General features: G+C 40.1%; 1 protein-coding gene across 1 annotated transcript in view; it reads left to right on the top strand.

The window, feature by feature from the left end:
- The window catches only part of LOC134794967 (E3 ubiquitin-protein ligase goliath-like), a 118,954-nt gene that overhangs the window by 23,830 nt on the left and 69,020 nt on the right, over positions 1-26,104 (top strand). Inside the window, exon 2 of the mRNA XM_063766839.1 lies at positions 6,463-6,498. The gene's annotated coding sequence lies outside the window, so the exon portion shown is untranslated. The remainder of the gene's footprint in view (positions 1-6,462; positions 6,499-26,104) is intronic.

Raw genomic sequence — 26,104 nt, 5'->3', positions numbered from 1 at the left:
AGGAGTGTTGCTGTTCGTACATCGCCAGTTACAGAGGTACTTGCCAAATAGGTCAGTGCAGTAAAAGATAGTCCGTTTTTAAAGTACTCGATTACACTCGAATCAAATTCGAGGGCTCTTGTAATGAATCAACAAATTATTTTATCAGTTGCGAGATGATTAAAATGTTAAAAGCTAACAGCTAAATGATCTCTGGTGCTTACTTGTACATACATACGTGTACTAACTGTAGGAGCCAAGGATGTAGTCAATTATTTTAATTAAAAACACTATAAAGCAACACTTGAAGATATAGAAAACAAGGACTCGACTGTAGGAGCCAGGGATGTAGTCAATTATTTTAATTAAAAACACTATAAAGCAACACTTGAAGATATAGAAAACAAGGACTCGACTGTAGGAGCCAAGGATGTAGTAAATTATTTTAATTAAAAACTCTATAAAGCAACACTTGAAGATATCGAAAACAATGACTCAAGGAAGGATACACAATAGAAGGTTAATCGGCTGCGGAGAAAATTATATAATCTCATATTTTTTCTTAATCACTCTGTAAATCTTGGTTTTGATGGATTTTCATTTAAATTCTTCCAATTATACCATGGCTCACACTGTTAACTGATAGTTCGTAAACCTTATTACAAACGGCATAAGGTCCACCGATGGATATTTATTTAAGAGTATTGCTGTTTGTACAAGTCTTTCTTTCACTATCATATCACTATCAGTCATACTTATGAGCTTATGACGTTTGAAAATAATCTTTTAATACGCCTTGTTGTTTACTTTCTCAGCTAAACAGACATGTCTGACACTTTCTGTTGTTTAAACTGTAAGTAGACCTTCATCAACCTATGAACAAGATTTAACACTTCTCACATTTATGTTAATGACACAGTTCCTTTATAAGTAACCGTAAAACTTTAGATTTAATGATCTTTTGTTTTGGGTCTTGCGAGAACTATTTGTATATTTTTTATGATTGTGTGTCCCGGTTACTATTACCCGTGAAATATAATCGGCCTCATAAAAGAATAAAAGCGATAAGCATGTTAGGCTCACTATAAAACGAAATGCTTGTTCTAAATAGTTTAAGGTATGTTTAGTGTTGTTTTTTATTTCTTTGATCTGTATTCATTCTACTATATATATATTAATTGATATGAATCCTACTAAAATATTATATTGCTTTGGTCTCTAATTTAGTTTTAGAAGAATATTGTAGGAATCTAGGAGTCATTGCCTACGTATGTAAATATTTGCATATCTATCAAGTTGACACAGACTTAAAGCCGGATTATCGAATTAGGCACTAAAATAATCCACTTTGTTATGTCAAGTACAATCCATTTTTGCTTTAGAATGTATGAAAATAGTTGTAAATAGAGCTGGAATACAGGAGTACCTCAAGGATGCATTCTAGGCCACAATGTTAGTCCGGGGCGAATATGAGAAATCAAATGAATTAGCTTGGCACAGTATCCAGGAAGCTTTGTGATAAAGGACAGACCATTACCTACTATTGTGTAGGATACGGGCTGGATACACAATTCGAACTGACTTATTCGACAAACAAACAAAAGACCAATTTGAATTTGAGACTGTAAATCGAAGATACCTTTTATCCGACATTTGTTCTGTAATCGACAATACTTCATGCACGTCTAGAAGTTTGTAAAAATGCATAGCCACTGCTCGAAATTTAACATATTCTCAATGAAATGCCAATTATGCATTTGCAGAGCGTGAAGGATTTACATTATTGTGATCGCCAAAGGTGTAAAATTTGACGAATTTGCGTGAAGGTTGAGTATATCTTCAATGATTACTGATTGTTTGCACATAAATAAATACGTTACTAAAGATAATGTATCACTAAATTGTATAAGTGATTGCATTATTTGACCTAAATTCCAGGATTATAAATAGGTGTTCAAGGAAATTATGCAGCGCTGCGGTAGTATCACTCGAACTCATTGCAATAATTTACAGAATCGTGCGCAGAAATATGTACACAATTTTGGATCTTATCCCGTATCCACTAAGTGTTAAATAGAATGTTAAGAGGCAACATACAATGAGAAAATTGTTTCTGACCGTCCAAATATGCTCCCTGTGTTATGTTACGCACGCAACGCAAGCGATGTACCGTCTCACATATAATTCCATATATTGCAACCGCTGTGCTGCATACGCTTCTGGTGTGTCTACCAAAAGTGGTAGTGCTGTCGGACTTTATAGTTTCCTTTTACAGCTAATATAATTACAGTTTGGTTCGTGTCAGTTTAAATTCTGTTACGAAGTTATTCTGACGAAGGGTTTTAAGGGGCGTTGTAATAATATAATAATGGATAAAAGATGGAGGGTTGATAAAATACGGAAAGGATAATTAGAAGTGGGATCGATAGTAACAAAATGCCATTAATGCCCGACAGAAACTAGAGTAGTATAGTATGTAATATCAGGGGGCTTAGCTAAGTTGACAATCGCACATAGACAAACGAAAAGAAAAAAGAAACAACGGGTTGCACTCCGGGAGTGCCGGCAAAAGTGAAAACTCAACGACATTGTAACTTGAAATATTAATAACAGCGCCATCTAGTGCAAAATGTCTGCAGCACTATGTATAATTGAGGTTAACGCCATCTAGCGTTATTTCGTCGCATTACTTGAAACCCCTAAGCACATCACTGTGAGTACTACAGTTATATAAGTACCAGTTTGAGGGAAACTCACTAGATGGCATTTAAATCAAACACAATGACATTGTCCGTCACACGTGACGTCACGCAAGCGCCCTGCGCCGCCTAAACGAAACAGCAGGCTCGGCATACATTTTCGCCGCGCGGTAGAAAGAGAGGGTTACGTCTTACGCTGTCTCGAGTTTAACATTTTTTCCCCACCTCAAAAAGTGCACAGCGCCGCTAAAGAAGTTTTCACTTCAAAAATGTATCGGCGTGACAGGCGCTACGAAGTCACGTGACTATTTCAATACATTAGGTACTGAAGTTTAGTGTTTATTGGCGTTTTTTGTCATCTTTGTAATAGTATTGAACCTATTCAATAACTGCTCTATGTTTTTGGTTAGGTCCCCAGGTGACCCTTTTTTAAATCTATAGGTATACCAGCACTACCAGCTGAAACCGAAGATTCACCCAGTGTAAGGAAATGTAAGACATGTCAGTGATTTTCATGCCTTTATATCTATCTACATATTCGAATTGAATATGAAATTAAACGATGTACAAACAGCAACACTCCTAACTGTACATCGGTGGACCTTATTACATAAGGTATAAGGTCCATCGATGTACAGTTAACAGTGTGGACGATGGTACAAGCCTTGTCTGCATACTGTAGCCTTGCCAACTCGCATGCGCTGAATATATAAAATTAAAATCACACCGGTAAAGCAAATCACTATTCTTGGCCGTTAATAGCACCGTTACAACAAATTAATCTAATTAAACGTATTCTAAAATTATCCCATCGCAAATAAATCGTTTTCATTCTAATTAATCCTGGTGTGTTTTGGCGTTGAGTTGACTCTTATTTTTGGCAGCCGTAAGGCTTGGAGCGGCATTCGAAGTTTACATTTCATCTCATTATAACAACACTCGTAGTTCTCGCTCGTAGAAGCTATTAACTTGGCTGATATCAAAATGATGTCAAACGTAAGGTCTGATGCGGCTAATTGTTACAACAACCCCATAAGGGCCATAACTGACCTCAAATCAAATACAAATCATTTATTGTCAGAAAAAAACGGTGAACCGTGAAGCTAAGAAAGTGAGTAATGGAAATGATGTTTATGTTACATAAAGTGCGTCACAATCGGACAGTATTTCCACACTATTGCACGTACTTTTGATCCCCTCTTTCGGACCATTATCTCTTGTATCCTATGATATGATCAAACTGTCTTGCTAGGTGTGATAAGGATCAATTATGAGTAGTAAAAAAAGTGACAGTATCAATTAATTTCTGAGTATATGTAAATATCCGTGGTTTTCGTGCAATAAGTTTGTGTAAACATATAAGAAATATAGATGTCTGTATAGTAGTTATCTGTACTCCAATATTGTATAGTAAAGTCGTACGTTTTCAAAAGCGATTTCTAACAATGTGAAATTTCCAAGCGCCCCACAATTTGTTCTTAAAATCTAGCCTATAATCAAAGAGAGAGTACATTCAATTCACGCACCTTGTACTTAATGCCATTGCTGTGTATTTTATTAGCTCTGTTTTTACTCATTATCATTATCGTGAATCTACAATCTTATCGTTATCAGAACATATAATCTGCATTACTTTATTGCATTTTATACTCCATTACTCATTGCTTTATTTATTTTCTACTTCTACCTATATATCGCCTGTTTGTATTAATATAGGTCGTATCTTCTCCTTATCTCATTTAGGTACATTCATTACATCATTTCTCATTGTTTTTAAAATGTACTCGTACTGTCGCCATCAGATTTATTGAAGCGGCCAAAGTTTTCACAAATATCTGAACAAAGTTTCTATTATAAGGACGTAAATATACATTTTCAGATACTTTTGTCATTTTTGACCTTTATGAAGCCAATGTGAAAATGGAAAGTTTTGTTACAATATTTACGTAGACTACAGGCCCGGGCGGTGGCTTACTTAATATAAGTAAAACACAGTGCTTGTAAACAAGGAATACTTAGTTAACCACATCATTATTGGCCGGTCGTGAACTTGACTCGCGGTTTCGCCCGCAATGGCGGCCGCTACGTGATTAATTTCAAATAACCTTATTATATAACTTCCTTCTTATGTAACTATGTATTTGAAGGTAAAGTAACCCTTCTGTTAGGTAGGCTTCTATTTGAAGGCAAATTGCTTTGAATATTTAACCCTTGTAAGTGCTTCTAATTTGTGTTTGAGGTCGTGCCTTAGGAAGTAGTTAAAAATGAAACTGCGGACGATATAACAATAATATGTTGTTTATTGTATACATAATACAGGTTATGAATCAACTTACAGATAGGTAATTTGAATTTCTGTGTTGCATAAAATATTTTTTCATTAATGGCCTATAGGCAGTCGGTAGTGACCCCGCCTACGAAGCAGAAGGTCCCGGGTTCGAATCGTGGTAAGGGCATGTATTTGTATGTTTATCACAGATATTCGTTCCTGAGTTATGGATGTTTTCTGTGTATTTAAGTATTTGTACCCGTTACCCACCTAACTAGGTCGATTTGTGTATTAAGGTTGTATCATAATATTTATTTAATTATGTTAATGACTATGCTGTTGTATTGATTATGACTTGCATTTGCACAATCTTTGAATGACTATGCGGAAAGATTATACCTCTCGGGAAATTTTAAGAACGGTTATCGTTTCTCAACTGTAAAAAAACCTTAAGTTGTTTATAATTCGAGTAGAGATATTTATAAGAATATAGTCACTACCTAATTCATTGAAGAGAAAGTTTCTGTGTCAAACCATAATGGTCCTTTTCCGTTAGATTATCGTTGTTTTTAGCAAAAGTGTCACAGACAGGCACATTCTATCAGAATCTAGCTGAGGTACCTATATACAAATATTACAAATTGTTACACGTATTTCGATAGACATGTTAATTTAATGAAATCATTATCCTTAGCTGGTCTTTTAGTTCGTAATACTACCAGTGTGGTATTTGCTTATAAATAACGGTTTTTCAATAATAAAACCCCTATTTATTTTTCGCCATTATAGCTTCCTTCGATTAAAGAACATTGTTCAATTTTTACATTCGACGTATGAAGAACGGACACTTCTGTAAATCTTATAAAGTTATAACATTAGTTATTCGCTCCTTTCCAATTTTCATATTATATAGTTCATTTAATTCCAACCAGCACACTGTCAATAGCAATGTCATTCTTACTGATAATGTCTGGCTACAGGCACCTACCTATATTCTAGCAACCTTAACAGAATACAAGTGCCATTTAGTTAAGATAACTAATGGCACTCGACATGGTAAGGCTATCGACCCAATAAAATGATCATTAAAGGGCATTTACTCTTAATTACTTTACTATTAAGGCAATTAGCCACGTTTTACGGATTAATCACATTGTCTGCCGTTGAGATATTGGACGGAAAACGGATTAAGTTTTCATCATCACGGTTCAGGTTTATCGATGCCGTGTTTATCTTTATTTAAACCGGTTGTTTTAATAATATCTTACTTTATCCATAAATCAGAAATCACCTACAGTCGCCATCAGATATATCACAGCGGTCGAGGTGCTCAAAAATATCTGAACACGCACTCTAACGCCTTGACAATAGAGGCGTGTTCAGATATTTGTGAGCACCTTGACCGCTCCGATATATCTGATGGCGACTGTACATACTTAGACATAATGGTTGATATAATATATACATTATAAATTGTTTTTTAAACAATATTATATTTTTTATGTTTGTTTGCAGGTACATTGGTGTGATTCGTGCGAGCTGACAAGTAAGGTAAAAACTTTTGAGACTTAAATCCAATTGTGACCTTTATTCACTTTGTTCTTTTATCTATTCACTTTGTTTTTTTTTATTGAACTCAATCAATAAATACATTATTTACGCCATCACGGAAACAAAGTTCCAAACCATTTTCCGCATCGGCAGAAACACAAGAAACAAAGCCATATCGACAATTCTTAACCTTGCAGTACCATACGTTGCTCGTACGATACGACAGTACGCAGGTGCACTGCCCTGTTTTATAACCAAAACGGCTTATATGCACTCGAGGTTCATAAATCCTCGTAAGGCCCACGGTCCCACCCGTAGAACTTATTACTTTAAATGCAATTTAAACCATTTTCAATCGGAAGACTTGCATTTCTTGTGTTTTGTTCGATTTCGCAACAAAACAAAACGAACCTCATATAAGGTGTATTTTTTTTTGGATTCGTAATTGATTTAAAATTCGACTGGCAATATTTTGTATGATGGGCCTTTGGAGGTTATTGTGTGTTGATCTTAGGGAATAGGGACCTTACTCTGGCGCTCTTATCGCAAAGCGTCGCATTTGTATTGAGCATCGTTATTTTACAAGAAATTAATTAAAAATTAAAAAACACGACTGCGAAAAAGCGAACTGAAAAGACAAAAATAATTTTTAGTTGTGTTAGTTACTCAACTTAATGAATGTAAAAAAATATTAGAATATGAGTGTTTAGTGAAGGTTATAAACAACAAACGCAAAAGTTTTATGCTCATTTAGGATCGTGACTGTACCTGTGTATTTTATTTCAATTGCAGTCGGGGACCTTTTAAATGGGAAAATGTCAATACATCAAGGTCCCCGACTGCAATTGAAATAAAATACACAGAGGTACAGTCACGATCTTTAATTAATTTATTTTATTTTATACTTTTTAGAATTTTTACATTCATTAAGTTGAGTAACTAACACAACTAAAAAATATTTTTATCTTTTCAGTTAGCTTTTTCGCAGTCGTGTTTTTTAATTTTTTATTTATTTAATTAATTTTGGGGTCATGATTTCGTTAATAATCATTTGAAGTCACTTTATATTACTTTTGCGAGGGCGTCCTCAGTACAGAAAGGCACGCAGAGCGCCGCATATATCGGGCTACGCCCGACTACTTTGGAACGCGTACAGTGCGCCACGAACGTCGGGCTACGCCCGACGCTTTGAGCAAGAGGGCACTGAAGGCGTCTTGGTAAGGGTACAGCGTGTCACGTATGTGGGCCTACGCCCGACACTTAGTATGAGAGAGTCAAAGGCGCCTGGCTTTGGACCGAGTGCAGCGGGCCACGTACGTCGGGCTACATCCGACTCTTTTACCATTAGGGCGCCGAAGGCGCCCGGCTTTAGAACGCGTACAACGCGCCTCGTACACGCCCGACGCTTTGAGTATGAGGGCGCCGAAGGCGCCCGGCTTTGGTAAGTGTACAGCGTGTCACGTACACGCCCGACGCTTTGAGTATGAGGGCGCCGAAGGCGCCCGGCTTTGGAACGCGTATAACGCGCCTCGTACACGCCCGACGCTTTGAGTAAGAGGGCGCCTTCGGCGCCCGACACTTTTAGTATGAGAAAGTAGAAGTCGCCTGGCTTTGGACCGCGCGCAGCGCGCCACGTACGTCGGGCTACGCCCGACTCTTTTAGTATGAGGGCGCCGAAGGCGCCCGGCTTTGGAACGCGTACAGCGCGCCACGTACGTCGGGCTACGCCCGACGCTTTGAGTATGAGGCCGGCTTTGGTAATCATACAGCGTGTCACGCTACACCCAATACTTTTAATATGAGAGATTTGAAGGTGCCTGGCTTTGGACTGCGTGCAGCGCGCCACGTACATCGGGCTACGCCAAAACCTTTAAGTGTGAGGGCGCCGAAGGTGCCCGGCTTTGGTATGCGTACAGCGTGTCACGTACGTCGGACTACGCCCGACACTTTTAGTATGAGAAAGTAGAAGTCGCCTGGCCTTGGACCGCACGCAGTGCGCCACGTATGTACGTCGGGCTACGCCCGACTCTTTTAGTATGAGGGCGCCGAAGGCGCCCGGCTTTGGAACGCGTACAACGCGCCACGTATGTCGGGCTACGGCCGATGCTTTGAGTATGAGGGCGCCAAAGGCGCCCGGCTTTGGTAAGCGTATAGCGTGTCACGTACGTCGGGCTACGCCTGACCCTTTTAGTGTGGGGGCGTCTTTGGCGCCTGGCTTTGGACCGAGTGCATATACTTGGACAAGTTGCAGGAAGCGCAATTCTTTCTTACGCTCTGAGCCGTAGGCCCTACGTGGAGCTCACCCTTCGGCCTTAAAAAAAATGTCATCATCATCATAAATGTTAAAATTAAATCAAACCATACGGTTAATGATACTTTCACGATTTGTTTTGCCAAAGTCGGTGCAGAGTTAGCTTAGACGGACTCTGTATCGTATCGATTAATAAATAGAAGTTATATTTTAAACTTTTCGATTCCATAAGCGCAATTACGAACATGTTTTAAAAACTATGAGTAGTATGTACCTACCTAATATAATATAATTATATTTTTTTATGATCAGCGATCAAACCCTTTCCTTTTATTTTAATAAGTATCCCATTCAATAATAATATTTGGTTTTATGAGATTAGCTTCTCTTAACATATTTTGTCAATTCTTACTTTCTCAAAATGAGACTTAAACCCACATGTTGCATATATATTATCAATCGGCTTTCAAAGCCCTTCATTTTGATACCCTACTCGATAGGTTTATTTTTTTTTATATTTTTTATATTTTTTTCTAAAGGTTGCGTAATATGGTGTATTAAGTCCGCCATATTGTTTTTATAATGACGTCACATAGCCTATGTTACCCGGGATGACGTAAGGATTCTAATGATGTATCATACGTCTAAATCGGTTAAGGCATTCAGAAGTTAAGGTGGAATAAAGAAACTCACATACATACAAACATGAACGCTGAAAACAATACACTCTTTTTGTTTGGGCAGTCGTGTAAAAAACGAATTTAAACTTAAATTCCGTAAGTTAAAAGCGTCAATTCGTCATAGAAAGTCGAGAATACATTAATAGGTTTAAGTATTATATTTAGGCTTATTGTGCAAGAATTTTATAAGAAACAGATTATTTTTTATCTCTTAATCTTTGTATACTCACTGCGTTATCAACTTATCATCGAACAACAGACATACGGACAACGACGTGACCCTGTAAAAGTTTCTACATTCGTTTAAAAATACGTTACAGTTTCATGGCGAAAACTTCACTTAGTACCCTTTTCTATGAACCACTTTGTATACAGTACCAACTTTACCATAAGGGCACACGGGGCCCGTGCCTAGGGCCCCCATCCTCAAGGGGCCCCGAAGCACAGACAGTAACAGTAAATTTGATTATGATTACTCATAATAAATAGAAGATCATAGTAGAAAAATGTTAGTTTAATTCGCTTTCTTTACTTTCCAAAAGGGCCCCAAATTCTTATGTGCCTAAGGGACCCTGCGTAGTTTAAGACGGCCCTGTTTGTATAGGTATAGGAGGTACCTACACTTAGCACGTTTATAAAAACGTGCTTGGATACGGCAGGCTTACGACCAGTCGTCCGCTTCCTGGTGCACCAAGGATCTTCCTATCTCCTCGATAAAACACCATAACTTTAAATGTGAATTGATATAAATAGTTTTCTTGTATACTAGCGACCCGCCCCGGCTTCGCACGGGTATTCCTTAACAAATTAATAATTAATACACCTAAACCTTCCTCGAAAATCACTCTATTGATAATAGGCGAAAATCGCATGAAAATATTGAAAATCCGTGAAAACTGTCAGACGCGGCGGGGGACTTTGTTTTATAAGATGTAGTGATAAGGGTGACTTTGTGCACGGATGAGTTTACAAATTTAGTTTTAACGATTTTATAACTGCACTAATCATTTCATGAAGCGATAAATTCTAAAATGGCGTTTCGTGAAATGAAATTCTATGATCTGGTCACGACACTCACGACATAGATACGTAGGTTTCTCAAAAATATCTTTACATGCAGTCTGTATTCACATATTTATGATATGATAAAGATAAATGAGAACTTTCATTCGTATCTACAAAAAAAATCTTATCTGCCTTAACCCGTATATACCTACTGTCTGATCCAGCAATTGGGCGTACCTACTGCTATAGATAAGATATAGTATACGTTATCTATATAATATGCACGATTGTATTTTTGCCATACGAATAAATAATAACCTACTGTCTGCCTTCTGTTCTCGGTAAAAAGCTTTAAAACGTTAGTTTTCTTAATTCCCTTTGTTAAAGTATTCATGAGTCAGCGGCGGACGTTTACTGCTGTCCCAAATCCAATCGTTACATTTATTCATCATAACCTTTAACCACAACAAAGGTTGCTTTCTTCGAAGGCCGTGACGCAGACGGTTTCACTTTACGCTCTTTTTTCGACGATTTCAATATTTAATTGTCATTTTAAATGTGCCGTTTCTAAAGACCATGAAAGCGAAAATGTTAATTTTGAGCGTTCACCTTCGTACATTTTCGCGTTAATTGTATGTATGTAAAGTTTTCGTTTTACAGTTTCTTGTTGTAACTTGTAACATATATACGGAGATTACAAGACCATGTTAAACAGGAGGCCAATTCACTAATATGTTACAATGTTGAACCCGACGGCAGCGCCATATATGCAGTTGGTTCCGACTGTTCCGAGAGAAAGAGGCACTACGGCGGGCGCAGCATGGTTCCATTTTTATCGCATGTCGCTATGCCCATCACTTTCGCACTTACATACTTGTTAGAACGTGACAGGCATGGTGACAAGCGATAAAAATGCGACCGTGCTACTGCCGCTGATCTGCAGTCGGGCGACATGTATCGTCTGCCGCTCGCCGTCTCGTCGCTAGCTTCGTGTCGCTGACTTCTTCTTCTTCCTCGCGTTATCCCGGCATTTTGCCACGGCTCATGGAAGCCTGGGGTCCGCTTGGCAACTGATCCCAAGAATTGACGTAGGCACTAGTTTCACTTCGTGTCGCTGACTACGAATGGTACTTCATAGAAATACATGAGACCAGTCGTGTCGCCGCGACACGTCTCCAGTTGTACCTTAAAACTCTTAAAAGTTCTGGTTCTATTACTAAAGATATAGAACAGACACGGAACGCTGCCCTGACTGACATTAAAAAACAAAACACTTGACCCCACGCGAGAGTCAAAGACCTGTTAAAGTTTTTGCACCGAAAATAAATCTACAACCTCATTGTAAAGTGGCTTGAGGAAAATGCGGTCTGCCTTGGGATAGGCCCGTTTTTATCTCTAGGTATCTTCAGAAAACATTGAGATCAAGAGTGAGATGAGTAGGTACTATTTTCATTCGATCTCTTCGCTAGATAGCTTCGTTCAGTTAGGTATTCGAATAGTTTACGAGTGGGTAGTAGTCACTTTCTCTCTCACTCAAATTAAAAAAAAAACAATGTGGATTAACACTCTATTCCTCAACATGCAAATACGAAATACGTTATAAACTAATTGAACTTTAAAATTAGTTTTTAATTATGCGAATTTCATTAAGGTTTGTTTTTCGACCTCGCCCGCATGACTCAAAGTTGAACAAAAGCTTAATTCATGCTAACACGTGTGTTAATCGATGCTAATATCACAATACGTGTAGGTATAATCAGTACCTATGTTCAGTGTTCTAACAATTTACAATGATATATAGATGCGGCGGCCTCTTAGGTACCAGGCCCCTATTTCACCATGGTGACAGGTGCGACAATTGTAAAACATCAATGTTGCTGACGCCACAGGCATCCATGGGCTACGGTTACCGCTTACCATCGGGTCGGCCGTATTCCTGTTTGCCACCATCATTGTATTATTAAAAAATATATATTATATTGGAAAAAAACAGATATTTCTCTTGCTAAGTTTAACACGACAATTGTCACGAAATTCCGACATATAACTCATTTCCTGTCGAGATTCACCAACAATTCTACAAATATGTCGACTAGATAAAATAATTATTGTTTCACAACATAATTGTAATACATACAATTGTAGCAAAACGCCTGTCATGTTTGTAAGTATTTCTATAGGAAATATTTTATAAAATTGTAATATGTCACCTGTCGTTTGACAATTGTCGCTCGACATATGTCACTGACAATTGTAGCCGTGGTGAAATTGGGGCCAGTTGGACGGAGAAGAAAACAAATGAAGAGGTTTTACGCATGGTAGGATTGGTAGGAGAGAAGAGGAGTTGAGAACCATCGAAAACAGAAGAGGAAAGGTGCTTGGACACCTGATACGACACGACGAATTTATCAAAAATATCATTGAAGGGAGACTTGAGGCAAGGAGACGGAGGGGGAGACCAAGTAGAACGTACATAGATCAAGTAAAGGAAAAGCTCAACGTTGTGTCGTATCAGGCTGTAAAGGAGAAGGCAGAGGACATGCATGGAAATCGATCCAGCGACAAGAGTCTAACTCTTAAATAAATGATGATGATGATAGACGGTCGGGGCGGCCTCTTAGGTACCAGTACCACATGGAGGCGATCAGTTGAGAAGGAGGCTGGCTCAAGTGGACTTGGCTGGAAAGAGCTGGAAGTAGCCGCTCAGGATCGCGACAAATGGAATATTCTTCTAATAGCCCTGTGTCAGCTGTGTCCCTAATGAGGGATAACAGGATTATATCATATACAGGGTGGCTAAAAAATAACTACATTCCTGTTGCCAGGGAGGTTTTGGGATTATACTGAGCAATGTTTACTGTGGGATCAACCCCGAAATCGCGAAAATAAATTTGGCTGTTTCATACATTTTGGCTGGTCCATTTTCTATGGGAGGGTAATTTTTTTTTCGCGATTTCGGAGTTGGTCTCATAGCAAAAGTTGCTCAGTATAATCCCAAAACCTCCCTGGCAACGGGAATACAGTTATTTTTTAGCCACCGTGTATATGCTGCTATTCTCACAATAGTATTTTGTGGATTCTTAAAATTCTAGGGCCGAAGTTACAAAACGAGACGAAATGATCCCGAGAAATAAATGATCTAATTTAAAACAGATTTTTCCGAAATTTCAGTAACCTTATTTTGAAATAATTCTATGGGTAGTGCCTTATTTGCAAGCCTTTTAAGCCATATGGAAAAACACTGATTTAAACTTTCACGATTTTTACACATTACGAGTATTAAATTGTAAAACGGGACTGAATCGCGTATTCAAGTTTTAAGATTTACCTCCGACGTTCCGAGGACGGCGTTGTCCCCGTGATCTCGGAGAAGACTGGCTCAAGTCCCGTTCACTATTAATAATGTGTAAAAACATCCATATAACCCGTAAACAGTATGATTGTGTACAAGCCGCATGTAACGTTAAACGAAATCAAGCCACTGTTTATATTGTTACGCCGGTAAACTCCATTGTTTCGGCCACCTGTTGCGCTATCGGCTTTCGTGCGATGTTGACTAATCAGTTTCGTTATTTCCTAATTGCTGGTTAGTTGCTTAGAACGCTGATAGAGGGCAGTATAGTTGAGCTAATGTTAGGTGAACTTTTCGGTTTGGGCTGGTGAAGTGAAAAAAGGATTACCTATCTAGAATTCTAGACCAAGGGTCGGCAAACTTTTGAGAAGAAGAGTCAACCGCAGTAGAAATGACCCGTTTTTGAAATCTCAAAGAGTCGCAAATATTGTTTTCAGGGGTCTAAAATCTCTAAATGTTATTTTTTTGGTCCCTTGAAGAGCCGCAATCGTATCTCCATGCGGCTCGGTTTGCCGACCCCTGAGTTAGACTATTCCAGCTAGACTGTAGATTTAAGACTATGGATTCAGGGCTTAACCCGTTATAGGGCTGTCTAGCAAAGCTATTAGCTTAGCAGTTCTCCATACATATTAGTACACAGTCGCAAGGATGATAAGCTAATCATTTTGATGATTGCACAGTTAGCTGCAGAGATAACTGATCCCCCCTACCCTGGGATCATATAAATTTGTTAGCAGGGGGGTTCAACTATCTCTCTAGCTGACATAGTCAACATCCACAACTCAGGAACAAATAATCGTTATGAACACAAAAAAATGCCCTTACCGGGACTCGAACCTGGGACCTCCTGCTTCTTATGCAGGGTTACAACACTTACAACCGACCAGGCTAGAAGGCCGTTGTTGAAGTATAATACGTTAATACATATGTATTAAAATACGGAACAGAATACTCCATTGTGTCTGGCCACCAAACAGACAGGTCACTTAGTATTCCGACGGCGTTCTTGACGAGATGTTATCACGTATAATAGTGGCTTCTGATACCCTCTGATAGGTACTGTATTATATTTGAATAGCTTGGGCCCTATTCGACTTGTTATTGTGGCACGACCATTATGGCCAGTTATGAGATGAAGTCGGCGAACTAGTAATATTCGTATTTAATATCAAATAGCATCCAATTGATCCAATGATATATGTAATTTGGCACGGATTACAGGGTCCAAATGAACAACTACAAGGCATACAATTTCTTATATACCATAAAAATATGCTTTACATTTATACTGTATTTTATCTTTATCGCGCTATAAACTTTAATGCGAATAATGCTATATTGACAAGATTTGAATCACCGAGCGGTGTTAAAAAGTGACATTATCTCTAATTGTTTCGTTATAATTTTGTCGCTGCAAAGTATTTCTTACTGCTTTTAATTAGGTTTTTGTTTGCATTACGAAAAGTGTAACTAAGTAGTGTTTTTGTAGTCCAGATTTGCAGTTTAGTAGCCGATTGGCTCATTCGGCTGCTTAAGAAACTAGCCTACGAGTTGAAAACCCTTTAAAACACAAAATGTGTACTTCGGAACCAAATCATCAAAGACAGGTAAGGTAAACGTTCTACTGCTCGACATGCTAATGCCCAATAGATGACACCTTGCTGTCACCTCTATTGACAATGACTTAGTTTTCAAGATGTCATGTACTGGGACCGCGTCGAGCACCAGTACTTTTACCTTATTATCTCAAAAGTTACAGACAGGCATTATCTCGAAAAAATGTCACCTAACCCCAACAATTGTCTATTCACAAGCCTTTCTTCAATAGTTACAATAGCGTTGAGAGCAAATAGGATTCAATATCACTAACACAATAGTGGATGTTATCTCTGGGACGTGGAAACAATGCCATATTGAATGTCGGGAGTGCCTGTAACATACAGGGTTATCAAACTGGTGTGTGAACGAGACAGCGGTATGTGATGTCCCGTTTGCACACCGGAGCGGACGGACGTACGGATCCGTGTCCAATGTAAAGACCGCTTTTCGAGAGCTCATATGAGCCCTCGAAAACTAAATTTTGATCTGAGAATCACATATTCGGCCATGCTTGTATCATTTTATACAGATATATTCGTACTACCCTACTTTATTTGTACCTAATTTATCCGAATGTCGCTTTCGTAGATGGGTAAATCTATGTGACGTGTGTTTGTGACGTTTTCAATTAAATCAATAAATTATTCAGAAAAAATCCAACGTCAATGGCATTTATACGTTATATAGGGATATTGCAAAACATGATTGAAGCGTAATTAATAACTGTACTATAGAAGTAAAACAAAGGAGTTGCACTTGCAACGTGACGTCACAAACACATCTGCCATTGTTGTGTGTTGTAACCGACGTGTGATTGTCATCGGAGGTCACGTACGATAGGTAGTGGGTACGATGGATCTAGAAGTTATTGATCTAATGATTTTGTAAAATTATTTTGTTGGCAGGGTTAAACATTCTGAAACAAATTATTTTCACAGTAGGTTAAATTAATTTAACCTAGCATTTTAGGTACTTGGTAGTTGTCATAAAAGGGTCATCTTTTCGTAAAGTGGGACTGCTCAAGGCCACGAAATAATGGCATTTTAAATGTTGTAGTAGATTTTGGACCGTTACAGTCGCCAGCAGATATATCGGTGCAGCCGAGGTGCTCAAAAATATCTGAACTCGCACTTAAACGCCTTGACAATAGATATTTGTGAGCACCTCGGCCGATCCGATATATTATCTGATGGCGACTATACACTGAGACAATTCTCTCGCTTAGATACGTGAGCCTTGGTCATTCAACCTTTGGTGCGGGCACGATAAAGGAGAGCGACCCAGTGAAAACCCGATGAACCCGCTGTAGGTCACTAGCCCGGGATGCCTTACAGGTTCAATGAGCAATATTATGTTCAGGTCATGTAGTAAAATACAATAAAATTTCAACTGGATACTCTTTGTTTTTTTAAGATCCGAAATAGACTGAAACCATCCAAAACAAACGTACGTACACCCATATAAGGTAAACGTACTGGTGCTCGACGCGGTCCCAGTACATGTCATTTTGAAACTTAAGTCATTGTAATGTAAATAGAGGTGACAGCAAGGTGTCATCTATTGGGCATTAGCATGTCAAGCACTAGTACGTGAGTATGTTTACCTTAGCCATTAGATAGGTAATATAATTATTCTAGGGCTATTCAACTCCTGGTGGTGTGGCTGCAGGCTTTAGCATTCATACTTAGGATAGTACAATCAACATCTTTTAGATAGTACAAAGCCCCCAGACTATACATAAGTTTTATACATATTAACATGTCTACAGAAAGCTGTAAAGTTATTACATAATGCTAAATATGTTAGGTTTTCGCTATGACTTCCTACCTCTGTTCCGATCGTTAGAATAGGAGGAGACAAGCCGGAATGGGTGTGAAGTTAGCAGCCTAAAGTAAGCTGCCTAAGATAACCCGACCAAATGCAGAAGTCAAGATTTATACATTTTACAACAGTAAAGTGGAAAGCGAAAGCAGCAGGTGAAGATGCTAAAACCAAGACGGATAGAGATAAATTCTTAAAGTCTGTTGAAATAAAATTCATCAACACAGTCAACCTTAGTGATTGAATGTCTTTGTATGGTGGGAGAAAATTGGTTCCATTTGTTTTTCCGAATAATCGAGCTTAGTGCGGTAGGCACTTACACCATGAAGTGTCACATTTGTATTGAAGCATCAGTTATAATGTCGTAAGCGCCAGGCGCACTAAGGTCCTCATTATCTGGAAACGACACTTCTGTTTTTCCACGTGAGAAAATGTATAGAAAACTTCGCTCGTGCATTGTATATTGTTAACATTAATCGACTCCTCAGTCTCACAGATGTCGATTGTAATACATACATAGTAAACTGGTAAAAACGTTTACCATTTTAAGCCTGTGTTTTGCTACATTGGAGCTTGGAGTATAATGGTTGACAGGGCCAGTTGGGTAAGAAAGTAGAGATTAGCTATTTTAACTATTTGAAGGATTCGATTGCGGCTCTTCAAGCCGCCAAAAGGCATTTGAGTGTTCTTAGATCACTGAATATACTCGTAGCATTTGGGCTTAAAGATTCTAAAAACTGGTGATATCTAGTGGGGTTTGCGTTTCTCTTCTTTACCGACCCGGCCGGCCCAGAGCGCCTACTATCCACCACGAAAAATCTTACGGCCTGGCCACGACATTGGTCTAAAGCGACTAGCGGGGCGGCTGGCGGCGCGACAAACGCGAGCGACCGCCAGGCATGCCACGTACTTTCAGTAGCGGCGGCAGCGACTAGGAGCGGCTGGGACGTAGACGTATTTAAAAACATGTTTTTTCCCTAAAGTGGCATTTCAGTGCCTAGAATATGTTTAATTGTTTGTCAATAGCATCTTGTATAGAAGAGAAGGGGTGCATGGCCTAAATACAGGACGACAAATTTATTTACATCTAGTCTAGTATTTTACTATATTGTGTATAGAAAACACCCAGAAAAAAAAACAAGTACACAAGAATGAGTGAGGAGACGTTACAACATACTTAAATACGCGAAAGTACATTTAAAATTTCAATAATTAACGCTTCCGTGTCTATGCCGCTCGAAAAAAAAACAAAATGTTTTGTTCCGCATGGCGCCGCTCGATCCGTCTCGCCGCCTAGGCCGGTCGCGCCGCTCTAAAGTCGTGGCATCGCCCGCGCTGCCCGATACAAATGTTCGAGTCGCGCGCCGCCCCGCTCGCCGCCGCCGCCGGTCGCCCGGTGCACGCCGCGCGCGTTGCCGCTCGGCGACTGGGACTGGATATCATTCGATACCTCTCTATTAATAGAGAGGTATGGGAGGCCGTGCCCGCCTTTCGGCTGCGACGGCTGTGGCGGGTCGCTCCCCACCGCGTGGGGAGGTCAGTGGACGTCAATTTGAGGACGTCAGTGCTGCTGGTGTAGGCCAGCTTTTTCGCCACCGATCGTTTATCCAACCCCGCGACCCCTAGCCCGGTGATACCGTTTGAGCGGGGCCGGGCATCGGGGACGCAGGGAAGGCGACCGGCAGCTTAGGCTGGCGTGTGTGGCGTGGTGCATCCGATGAAAGTTGGGACTTGGCTTGGCTCCGCTACTGGTGTAGCAGAGCTCGGGGCAAGTCCCGGGCCCACCGTTCCGGTGGTCTGGTGGGGTGGTGTGGCGCGATGTTCTTGAGGTGCTCGTGCCCGCTGTTGTCCGCGCGGTCGTACATGGACCGCGCGAGACGCTCGATGAACTCCTCCAGGCCGCGCCACTTCAGTGTCTCGGCGAGGGATGCGTTGCTGACGTAGCGTGGACACTTGACGATGCTCCGCAGTGTGAGGGTCTCCTGACGCCTCATCTTCTCCTTGTTGAACCTGCAACAGAAAGAATGCCAGGCAGGTGAAGCGTATGTTAGTCTAGAGCGTACGTAAGCTTTGTACAGACCGAGTTTGGTCCGTACAGGAAGCTTACTACTAAAGACTGGGCGTAGACACATGCGAGCGACTTTCGCTCGGCTTACTGTGTCTCTGGTGTGGCGATCCATGTTGAGTCTCCTGTCTATGGTCACCCCCAGGTATTTCACTGTGGGCGACCATGTGAGCGGCTGACCTAGAAGGGAAGGAGGATTAGGCAATTTGATGGCTTGCCCTGTGATGAGCGCTTGCGTCTTGCCCACATTGACCGATAGTCTCCATTTGGAGAGCCAGTCAGGGAGGGCGTCAAGCGTCGGCTGGATCTTGGCGACTGCGTGCGGCATCTGGAAAGAGGAAGCAAAGTAAGCGGCGTCATCTGCGAATAGAGCTAGTTGCGCTTGCCCGACGACTGGGATGTCGTCGGTGTAGCGTACATAGCATGCGGGCGACAGGCAGCTCCCCTGGGGGACGCCTGCCTGTATCGGGCGTTCCTGTGACTGTACGCCTTCCACTTGAACGTGGAAGCGCCGGTCTGCCAGGAAGATCGCTCGGCGACAAGGCTCGTGGCATGCATTATGCGTCGCCGGGTTATTGTTTTTGCGACTTATCGCCGGTCGCCGCCGCCGATCGCCTTAGACCAATGTCGTGGCCAGGCCGTTAAAACGTTATCTTCCTCTCTCACGCTCAGATAAAGAGGCAGATAACGATTTTCGAATTTTCGATGTTGGTGTAAAATATACGATGGAAATAAGTCTTTGGCAAAAATTCCATTTTTGGTACAAGCTTTTATCGCTGACTGTACTTTTCTTTCCACAGACAACTAATACTCATAGAGAGCATTCTAAAAACCCCAAACACAATTAGGTAGCGTTGTTTTATCACAGAGTTCTTATGGCCACCTCCTGTGTCCATCATCAGATCAGCTCGATGGTACCATAATATTGCATTGTCATCCGACTTATACATGCATGCAAAATTTCAGCTCAATCGGAAACCGGGAAGTGGATCAAATTTAACTTGCAAGATTTTATTACAGACCAACAGAAAGACAGAACGGGACAGGTGTAACTAAATAAAAGCTTGTAATAAATAGAAATGTAATTATCTGCTTCTTTGTTTGTTCGAGCGACAAATAGACATATAGATATCCCCGGTCCTTTTGTGGTGACTGTAGCTACCGGCTTTTGTTCTCTGCCATAACTTGTCTTTATTGAACAGCCACTACCTCAAGATGCACTCGTGCGTCAAAACACATTTCCTTAAACAGTTCCCATTAATTACTTTGACATCGATGACGTTAATACTGATGGTTTTTAATGCAACCAATTAACTATTACGCTGTGTTATGTAATAGTAATCACAATAAACCGTCTACCTAATCCAGAAAACTCTTTGTCTTGTCATGATCGTCCATTATAACTTAGAAATCCGACAACGATAGGTAATCGGGTCCATATTGGGTTGCATACAAGTTTAGGTCATATCTTTGATGCGCATAACAACTTGTGTCATAATCATCATTGCGCATACAAATGAAAAGGCATATTAGGATATTGTGTCATACATTTTTAGCCATAATATTTGATGACATACTCAGCAATTGTCATATATTTTTTGTGCATATAGGTTTTGATTATAATGAATCAAATGTCATACCAGCTAAAAGCATATTTATCGATACTTATAATGTTTTTACTTATAATGTTTTGTAGCAAAATAATTTTCAACCATAATGGTTTAAAATTATTACAAAAATTATTACATAAATAATTTAAGAAACTAATTTTAGCCTCTCAACAACTCCTCGAATAAAAAACCTTTTCCCTAATCTCTGTCCAAACATTTAATTCGACGGAGGCTCACGCGGGGCTCCTATTTCTGCGTAGTTTGCCCTTCGGGCATCTGAAGAAACCTAACGAACCTAACTTACCTATTATGATTAGTTTCTTTTATAAAACCGTTTCTCCTACTGGAGGGGGCTCCTCTCCTTCGATCTCCTCTTTTATACGGTCTTTGTGTGGTTATGATTATGACATTTATGACCAAAGTAATATAAATTTGCTTCATAGGTTGCTCGCAACCATACATATTTATTATTCGTGCTTTGTAACATTTATGAAAAAAAACATATTATGACCACTAAATATATGACTTTTTTATGTCTATATTAATACTATGCACTGCAATACTTCGAACGAAAAACAATTATGGATATCAAGCAGATGACTTAAAATTTTATGCGAATTAAATTAATGACTATAAAAATTATGACATAACTCATTTATGACAAAAACCCAGTTATGCTCAGGAATAATTCTGACTAAAGATTTTTATGACTTACAATTTTATGCATATGACAAAAGTTGTTATGCGACCAGAGGGAGTCCCTAGGTAATCGTAGATCATACTTGCATTCGTTTTCTTGAGGCGGTGGTAAGCGTTATTGACCGGAGCGTAGCGAAGGTCTACGTTTCGACTGGAGCATTTTGCTTTCGTATGTCCGGATGTTCTCCTCTACAGGTCGTAATTCTTAACCGAATCTCGTGAAATTTTGTGACTGGATTCTATGTCTAAATAAAAATTTTTTGTCCGTCCGGTTTTTTGATTTTTTTTTAAATGGCGGAGTTGTGATAGCTCGCGCCTAAACAAATAGTGGTATCGGTACCATACGAGTGTTTTCTTTTTGAGATATGTTTATAGATTAAATGGCCAAAAATTCAGAAAATTTATTTCGCTGGTTTCGAAGGTATGGAGATATTTAATTTTAACTAATTTTAATTTGAGAAGGAGTAGCTAAATTTCGTCAACCCATCTAAGAACTATTTGGCTCAGTTTGTAAACGTTCGCTTTTTCTGTTTGCACAGAGGGTCTGGGTTCGATCCTCAGTAATTGTATGCTGGGATATTATTATAACTTTTTGTATTTTTTTACACATACATTTCGTATTGTTTTTTTTTTTAATTTACTATATTTAAAGCTCTTATAGTACCATGTTATTTAAAGCTCTGCTCGCGAGGTCTACAGCTCACAGAGCCACTAGTTTATTTATAGACGTATAGCTGGCCGTCTGTCTGTCACACTGTGTAGTAACGTTTTACTTTAGGTCAGCGGTCGGCAACCTTTTAGCAGCCAAGGGCCACATAGTAGTTAGCGGAGGTGACGCGGGCCGTACTTTGTTAATATTTATGACTTTATGAGACATTGTTGTTTGTCACTATTACATACTGTTAGTTTGGAGGTTAAGGGGGCAGGAAGATAAACAAACGTGCTCGCTTATAGAAGTCCTGTATTCGACTGACGGTCGGCCGTTGGACGCAGCCAACGGTACTTAGCCTATACTTATAGATAGCTATAACATCCCTCCACCCTTAGTCTAAAAATATTTCTTATAATTAACTACGTTGCGGGGCCGTTTAGATGGCTCATGAGATGGTCGGTCAGAAACACTCGTAGAAACTGGCGCCGCGGTATTCTGCGCCGGCGACGGCGGGGGCGCGCCGACCTGGAGCGGCGGCGGTGCCTCGGCGTCCTGGGGGAGCGCAGTATTCGAAGGGGCGACTTGACTCGAGGCATTGGTGGCGGCCAGAGTCAAACCCTCTTCGCAGTCAGCCCAGTTGTCGGAGGCGACAGGGTCAGGTGCTGCCGGCGCATGCACCGTCGAGGTGGATTCGGACTGAAGTTGCTGACTGGAACCCGAAGACGTAGGTGACAAAATGATGGCCGGCATATCCATCTCATTCAGTGAAAGTTGACCATTATTACCACTCTCTCTTTCGCGCCAATTCTCAACGTTCTCCCCTTTATACTTCAAAAGTTGATTTGAGTGTTTTTTTAACACAGTATTGCAATCGAGTAAACTAACTAGGTATACAGTAGCACCGAGTTTTTTTACTATAACACCTTTCACCCAGCTCGTTTTCTGAGCTTTATAGACTTTAACTAAAACTAATTCTTTATCTAAGAACTCCACCACACGGTTACCACCATAACTAATAGCCTGCGAGCACTGTTTTTGTTTTACAACTTCGTCGAGTGTTGCGTTCAGAGGAGGTGGTTGTTTGCATTTTAAAAAGTCTAATCTGCTACGTAGTTTGGTTCCGAATAAGATTTCGGCAGGTGATTTTCCTGTTGTACTGTGAATGGAGTTTCTATAATTGAACAAAAATTCATTTAATTTACACGGCAAATCTCTTTTGTTATAACCGGATACAATGATGCCCTTAATAGCATTTTTAACAATTTTTACAAAGGATTCCGCTTGTCCATTACTTATAGGGTTGTACGCCGGTGATGTTACATGTGATATGCCATTTAAACTACAAAAATCCCTAAACTGAGTGGAAACAAAAGAACTCGCGTTATCCGAACATATTGTATGAATTAAACCAAATCTCGACATAACATCGCACAGCTTTTCAATCACGACTTGAGTACTCGACCCCGAAGATATGTCATAACATTCTACCCATTTGGAGTAGGCATCGACAATTATTAGGTAAAGTTTGTTATTTATAGGTCCTAGCATATCAACATGTACGCGATACCAAGGCTGGGGAGGGTACTCCCAGCAGGCAAGGGGCGCGCGGGGAGGGGCGGGCCTCAGCCCGGCGCAAATGCTGCAGCTGGCAACAAAACATTCGATATCAGCTGACATGCCTGGCCACCAAAACCGGTTGCGCGCTTCTAACTTCATTTTAGTACTACCTAAATGACCCTTATGCAGTTCTGAGATTATTTGTTTCCGACAGTTTGTTGGAATCACAACCTTGTGCCCACGTACTAAGCATGAGTTTTCTAATGATAGTTCGTGTCTGCAACTGTAGTACGGTGTTAAGCGCTTATCGCTATTCTTTTGTGGCCATCCATTTAGCACGCTATGTATAACATCTGATAATAATGGATCAGATTTAGTATAACATATTATGTCATCTAGGCTTAAAAAACGAACACCGTCGTAAACAAAATTAATATAAGTTGCTTTATCTAACAATTCATCGTCATGGTTAGTGCATGTCTCTGTGGCACTAGTCGTGGCACGACTCAAAAAATCAGCTGTGTTGTGGGCACTGCTTACGTATTCTATCTTAAAGTTATATGAGGCTAGAAATATAGCGTAGCGTTGCAACCTGTTAGCTGTGACTTCCGGTATGCCTTTGTTTGGGTTAAAAATTGATAGGAGGGGCTTATGGTCAGTTCTCAATACAAAAGGGGTGGATCGGCCGTATAAGTACTGATGGTACTTACGAATACCATAGATAATAGAAGTAGCTTCTTTTTGTATCTGACTATACGATTTTTCAGCTGAGGTGAGTGAACGAGACGCATATGAAATTGGTCTTTCAGGGCAGCCTTTTTCTTTTTGGGACAAAATGGCTGCCAAACCAGTTGGTGACGCGTCAACTGTCAAAAACAAATCTGCATCTGGGTTGAAGTGTGCTAAAACTTCATCGGATGCCAGTATATTTTTTATGTTCGTTACCGCCGTCTCATGTTTGGCCTCCCATGACCACGGGGTGTTATTTTGCAATAAAGAGTGCAAAGGTTGCAAGATGGAGGCGGCATTTTTGACAAACGATCTATAATAATTTACTAGTCCAAGAAAAGACTTCAATTCTGTTACGTTAGAAGGAGTTTTCGCCTCTAAAATGGATTTTATTTTATCAGGCGATTTATGGAGTCCGTTACGATCGATTATAAATCCTAAATACGTAACGGAGTCCTGGAACAGGGAACATTTGCTACTTTGTAGCACTAAGCCTGCATCCTGCAAACGTTTGCATACTTCTTGCAGCCTATGCAAATGCTGATCATGATTTTCCCCAGTGACCAAAATGTCGTCCTGGAACAAAAGGACCCCCGGTATACCGGACAGGAGGCTTTCAATTGTACGTTGAAAAATAGCCGCTGAACTAGACAAGCCAAAAACAAGGCGCGTGTACTTATATAAACCCTTATGAGTGTTTATGCATGTTAACATCTGTGACTCGTCGCTAAGCACTAACTGATTATATGCACGGGATAAATCCAGCTTTGAAAATTGCTGCCCGCCGTGCAGTTTCGCAAACAACTCTTCAATTCTAGGGAGGGGATACTTCTCAACTTCTAATTGCTTATTTAGGGAAACCGAGTAATCTGCACATATTCTTGACTACGACGCCGTTGTTAAATCCCATCCTCGTCGCCAGTGTTAGTTTGGAGGTTAAGGGGGCAGGAAGATAAACAAACGTGCTCGCTTATAGAAGTCCTGTATTCGACTGACGGTCGGCCGTTGGACGCAGCCAACGGTACTTAGCCTATACTTATAGATAGCTATAACACATACAAAATAGCCAAGGCGCCTCTCGGGCCGCAAGTGACAGGTTCGCGAGCCGCAGGTTGCCGACCGCTGCTTTAGGTAGACAAGGTAGGTACTAACAACAACACTTAACTGACCATCGGTGGAGTCATTGCATTAATTAGCCTTAAATTAAATTAGCTATATACTTATAATACCAATATCCATATACTTTGTGGGGTCGTTCATTGACCTTTAATTCAATTCACATACACGGAAATAGAAGCGTTGATAAAGACTGTTTTAGCAGATAAAACAATACAAGTGCGAGTCGAACTCGCGCACGAAGGGTTCCGTAACATTAAGCAAAAAACGGCAAAAAAATCACGTTTGTTGTATGGGAGCCCCATTTACCTAAATATTTATTATATTCTGTTTTTAGTATTTGTTGTTATAGCGGCAACAGAAATATGTACATCATCTGTGAAAATTTCAACTAGGTAGTTTTTTACTTAGTTATTTCAACTATCACGGTTCATGAGATACAGCCTGATGACAGACAGACAGACGGACAG

This window comes from Cydia splendana, chromosome 11 (genome assembly GCF_910591565.1).
Source record: "Cydia splendana chromosome 11, ilCydSple1.2, whole genome shotgun sequence".
NCBI lineage: Eukaryota > Metazoa > Arthropoda > Insecta > Lepidoptera > Tortricidae > Cydia > Cydia splendana.
Note: the sequence above shows the minus strand (reverse complement) of the source record. Positions and strands in the feature narration are given on the sequence as shown.